We start from the raw sequence: 6,000 nt of genomic DNA, 5'->3' as shown, positions 1-6,000 counted from the left end.
TCCCCAAAGTACAGATTACTGAGATTATTAAGATTATCTTAAATTTTGTGTACCTGAAAATATTCCATCCAGCAGTACGTATTGGGAGCCAAAGAGCTGGCAAGCAGCTTTGGAGGAAAAGACCCTGGGGTCCTTCCAGATACCCCACTGACAATGTGTGGTGGTTTTACTGTGCTAGGCGAAGTGTCCTTGTGGCAAAGAAGGCCATCAGCATCCTGGGCTGCACTGACACAGCACAGCCAACTGGCCAAGGAAGGTAGTCCCTGGTCCTTCCCCTCTGCTTAACGCTGGTGAGACCACATCCACAGTGCTGGGCTGGACTCCCCAGTACAGAGACACGGACATAGCGGAGTGGGTTCAGTTAAGGGCTCGGAGCACCCCTCAGGTGAGAGCTGGAATTGTTCAGCCTGGAGAACAGAAGGCTCAGGTGGGCCTTATCAGTGTTTATAGTACCACGGGTGTGTGGAGCCAAACTGCAAAGAAAACAGAGCTTTTTTTTCCCCCTGTGAGGTTGGTCAAACACTGGAACAGTTGCCCAAACTGTGGAGTCTGTCCTTGGGTATATTCAAAACCCAGCTCGACACAGGCCTGGCAGCCTGCTCGGAGAAGGCAGGTGGATTAGGCAATCTGTAGAGGAGAGGGGTGTCCAGTTCTCACTGTTCAGTGATTCAGCGATTATTAAGACACTTTTTCTGCTCATTTTCCAACCCAAATAATCTGTAACATTTTTTTTTTCCGTCATTAAAAAGGTCAAATTTTATCACCACAACTTGGATTTGATTTTTGAACTGGAATTATTTAATTATTTTAAATTGTTGGATTTAAGTATATTTAAAAGTTGCCTTGGGATTTGTAATGCTTTCAGAAGCTAAAACACTACCTTTTATTTTCAAATAGTATAACATGTTTATTTTACTGTGTGAATGGTTTACCTTTTTGTTTTTTATTGAGGAAAGAGGGAGGAGACCAACGCAGACTGGTATCCCTTTTGTCAGGAGTGATTGATCAAAGTTCAAGGTTTTGCATTCTTGACAGAGGTTGATGATGGAGACTCAGGTATCTCTGGAATTCCTTTTATTTATAAAGAATGTGCAAGATCCTGTTTCCCTGAACACAGAGGGCATCAAATAGCTGAGAAGTCTTTTACTTGCAGCTGAAAGACCTTTTAATCAAGACTGTATGTAGATCAAAGAGCTTCCTTTCAGTTTTTTCTTAGGAGTGTGCTCACAGGTATTCTGCTGTCAGGCTTTATGTTCCCTCCCCTTGCTCACGCATATGCTCTCCTCCTTTCTTTCCTCTTCGTTTTTATTCAGGGCTATATCAGCACATTTTTGAAGTGTTTTTGCAGGTTACTTTTTGTCTTGGACAATAATGTGTGCCTCTGCTCTAATATGAAATTTAGTGTTTATGAGGAAGCTTAACCTTTTGGACTCTGTTAAAACAAATGCAGCACTCATACCCAGCAGCTTAATCCATCCTGGAACATTAATTTAAAACGATAGCTTCCTTCCGTTCATCCTTATCTGTGTTATTGTCCCCACTGACTTCTGGGGTTGCACTAATGTTGGTGCAGTAGCTTTGTTTAGATTTGAAAAACAAAAAATTAAGTTTTTTTACAGGTTTGTCACTAGCTGAAATGTGCTCTTGCTGGCTCAATGACTTCTGCAGAAAGGTTACAGAATATATCAACTTCTATATTGTACATGCTCAGGAATACAAGGAAATACATTAAATATTGTATTTATTGTATTTCCTTAAATATTCAGTAGTATCTCAAATTAAATTTTGAGCTTAGTTGTGAATGTATTTCTAGCAAGGCTACAAGAAAACTGAAATCATTTTAATTAATGTTACAAGTAGGTATTTCTCTGGTAGCTGATTTTAGAAATAAATTTTAGCAGTAAATTTAAACTATAGCAACAATGGGAAAAAAAAAAAAAAAAAAGCAAATGCATGCCTGTTTGTACTTTCCTCCTCTAAGAAATGGAATGACAAGCATTGCAGAATGATGGTGTAAGCTCTGGGCCCTGGAAAAGTGTGTTCAGCAACTCTACACACAGCAGGTTGCCATTGGCACCTCGAAGAGGGTCACTGTCAAATAAGAGTTCAAAGTTGGAAGACTAAAGGCAGTCTTGTATCTCACCTAAAACTTTACCTTTTGATTATGAGGTAGCTGTCCCTAGATTTCAAAGAACGCTAAGAAACAGTGCTCCGTAGGGATACCTGTGAACTTGTAAACATCTTCAATTTCTAAAATTCAATGAGCAGTTGGTTTGTCTGGCCATCTGTTTCTGCAAAAACAGTTGTTTAGACTTATATTATACTGGCATTGTGTACTGCTGCTGCCCAACCTCACAGAGAAGCAGCACCTCTGGCTGTGGCTGCTGCTGCTTTCCCCTGCTGGGTTGGGCAGCACAAGCATGGAAGGAGCTGCTGCACCTTTGCTTCTTGCTCAGCTGGAGCATCTCTACACAAAGACTATCTCACTGCATATCCTCCATGCTCCATCTCAGCTGCTAACAAGTTAAAACTCAAGATAAGAATTTGAGAGCCAGAAGATTGTATCAGAAACGATTTTTCATGGAGAAGCTTTGCAAATCCGATAGAAGTTATGGAGGGGGGAGGGAGTTTACAAGGAGCAAAACTGACATAAACTTGCTTCAGTTATTTTTTTAAAGGTTAGGCACTGATAAAAATCTTTCAAAGGGTCAGCCATTGTGGTGCAATTGTCCCCATACTGTTCCTGGCAGCTACTGATTTTACACATGTAAATAGAGATGTTTGGAGGCACACCCTTGGCAGTTCTGTGCAAGACTTCAGCCTGTGTTGGTTAAACTCCGAGTGTATTTGAAGCGGTAAGTAATATATCCATAAATACAGGGTATGCCTGTATTGTACTTGGGATGATGGGTTGGGTAATGTATCTTTCTTTACACTTCTGGAACGTGTATACGGAAGAATCACTTGCTCAGAACTGCAATATGTACTCAACCTTAATTAGCTAATCAGTGTGAATATGTCTTCCTATTAATATGGAATATCTTTAATGCAGATTTCTAAACTGGATAACCCACACCCTCATTTGCCTAATTTGGATGTGACAAGCCATGAAGCTGAAGTTGAGTTACTGGTTCTGCACTCTGAGCTTGGAGTGGTAGGTCATGGGGCCCTCTGCATTGCCATCAGAAAAACCACTCTGCAATCCTTTCCTAGTGTTGGCGATACTTTGCCAGTCCCAGAAAAAATGGGGAGGCACTGTAAAACTAAATAGCCTCACATAGCTTTGCTTGCATCTGCATTGCAAAGTAAATGGCTGACTTTGAAAGTGAAATAATGCTCTGGAGTTAACACACTAGATATGTGGAAAACACCCTCATGCTTTTGTGATGGGTGATCTCTTAAAATGTAAGAGAACTGCACAGGTGGCCTTTGGGTGATACCCTGTCAGAGCTCTTTACTGTCTAAAGACATGCTATCTCCGTGCTCCTTATAATTACTCCCTTTGCACAGAAAGATCTCAACACTGTTTTGCCATTTTTTAATACATGAGCAGTTCTGTTACTGTGACTTAAATCATACATAAATTGCTTGTGAAATTGGAACCTAAATCAGTTACAGGGGATAATTTGTTTTTTGATTTTGTAAAAAGTTAATTTGGCATACTAATTTTTTTCCAGATGCGTCTTGAAATTTCAGTAGATTTTTATGACCTGTTTCTTGAATGTTTGCAGCTAAAGTACTTGTTCCTTTGAGGAAATACATATCTTCTCAGATGTAAAAGCTTACACGTTGTTCAAACTCATTACTTTTAAAACAGGATTTTAGGATCTTTGGTATACTGCAAAAAGATTAATGAAACTATGGAACCTCCTGAGAAGATGTTGTGTAACTCTTGAGTATAACACACACCAACAAAGTGATTATAATTTCTAAACAGTTTTAAGACTGTGCAGTTACATGCTTTTAGAGTTTTATCTTCTCTGTCTTCAACAGAAACAATGTTCTTTCTGTTAGGTTATATTTCCTAAGTCGTATGATTAATAATGATAACTTACTTCTCATTCATCCCATTTTGAATCCCCAAGAAGTTCGACGTTTGCAATGTTATTTGGTGAATTATCTGAGATGTATTGGGCAAAATGTTTTCACAAAAACATCAGTAACTCTGGTACTAGAAAACTCCTTCACAGATAACAGGGAGGACTTGCAGATCCCATTATTCTGGGTCATCATACACTTTTTTTTTTGCCTTACTTGACAATCTTTAATGTTGATAAAGGAAGTGTCTTCATGCTCACAGAAGAGGAACAGTCAGAATATAAACTGGTGTGTTGTCACCTTAGCTATACGTAGACAGTTGGTTTACCTAGATGTATGAGAAGCAGACAAACCTGGGGGGGAAAGACTAAATATGGGTTTGGGGAGATTCACCATTCTTAAAGAAAAGTGGAACAATAATACTGCTTTTCTGCCATAGGTGACTTCAGTATGGGGGGAATAATGTTTCTGCACAGAATCTGTTTGACCATGAGTAGGATATTAACTAGATCTCCTTATCAGTTGGCATTTACATCTGATTTAACTATATGAATCCCAGTGCATATTTAAAAGAGCAGCTGCAGAGTAGTAGGTTGCATCTCTGGGAAACCTTATGAGTCAAAAAAAAAATCAAAACCAATTTCTTTTATTTCATGGTTACTCATAGCATTCCTCTCTGTGAGAAAAGAAGTATTTTAATCTTTTTCTTTCTGTGCACAACTCAGTTCATCTACCTGAGGGTGAAAGAGCTTTCAAACAGCTTCTTCTGGCTGCTGGATATTGCAATATTGAGATAAGGGTTTCCTTAAAGAAATTTTCTTATCCTTTAGCGCTTATTGCAGTGAGATCAAGTTACAGCTGGTTTAATGCAAATTTTACTAGTTCTGGTGATGATTACTTAACAGATAATTGCCGAACGTAAAGTGTCAGTGACAGATTAATACTTTGCTTAGAGGTATACAAAGTAGATACAGGAACCACATAGCAAAACCACAGTTTTGTTTAGACCAGTTATATGCTATTTTAGATAACAGAAGATAGTTTCAGGTTAAATGTCTTTGAATATGATTAATTTGAAATAATGCTTCATTGTTGCCTTCTAATTCATAGCTGTCAACTCTTCATTTGGAAGAGGATATTAGGGGGATTCTAGGCTGACTATTAGTGTGGTTGGAAGGTAAAACTTAGGATCACAAGTATATATCAAATATTTATCCTATTGCTTAGCCCTCTGAGGTTGAGGTTCAGTGATGAAAACAAGACTGAACATCTGAATGTGCCATAATTCACTCCTCCCGGATGACTAACGCTGCTAGCTTAGGGTCAAATCACGTCATGTTCAGTATGATTGAACAACGTAATACAAGGATGTAAGGTGACTTCCTTATGCCATGTGCCATCAGTTCCAGGTCACAGAGATTTATTTCACTGTAGTGCTATGTCCTGCCCCCCTTCACAACGTTCTTTCTGAAGGCTGACACTCTTTGCCAGACAGTGAGGCAGAGAGGATGTTGATGACTCATTTTCCCTTTTTCTTCATGAACCGTTCCAGTGAAACAATGTGCTGTCTCTCCATCTGAGCTTATCACAAGCAGTTTAACTCTCAAACAATTTTATGTCAATCTCTTTTCAGTTTTGCAGGATCAACAGGAAAAAAAGGCATGGAAAATTCCTCACCTCAAGCATGTTCTCCTAAAACAACAGCTTGTACAAGAGAAGTCTCACATTGTGTCTAGGCTGGCCTCTAGATACTTTTTCTGAATTTCCTTGCTCCTTCTAGCTCTTGAATTTACAAATATTAAACCTAGAGGCCAATGTGATAACCATGAAAAGCAAGTCAGTATAGTCCAGTATGTCTGTAGGGAGGACCTAGTCATTAAAGAACTTGCTCATAAATTGCATTTGAGTTACAAAGAGGTTTAAATTAATTAGGAAAAAAGAGGAAGGGAAGAAGCAGGATTG

Source organism: Aythya ferina (assembly GCF_964211825.1).
Source record: "Aythya ferina genome assembly, chromosome: 11".
NCBI classification, from domain to species: domain Eukaryota; kingdom Metazoa; phylum Chordata; class Aves; order Anseriformes; family Anatidae; genus Aythya; species Aythya ferina.
The sequence above is the reverse complement of the archived record's forward strand: the minus strand, read 5'-3'. Positions refer to the sequence as shown.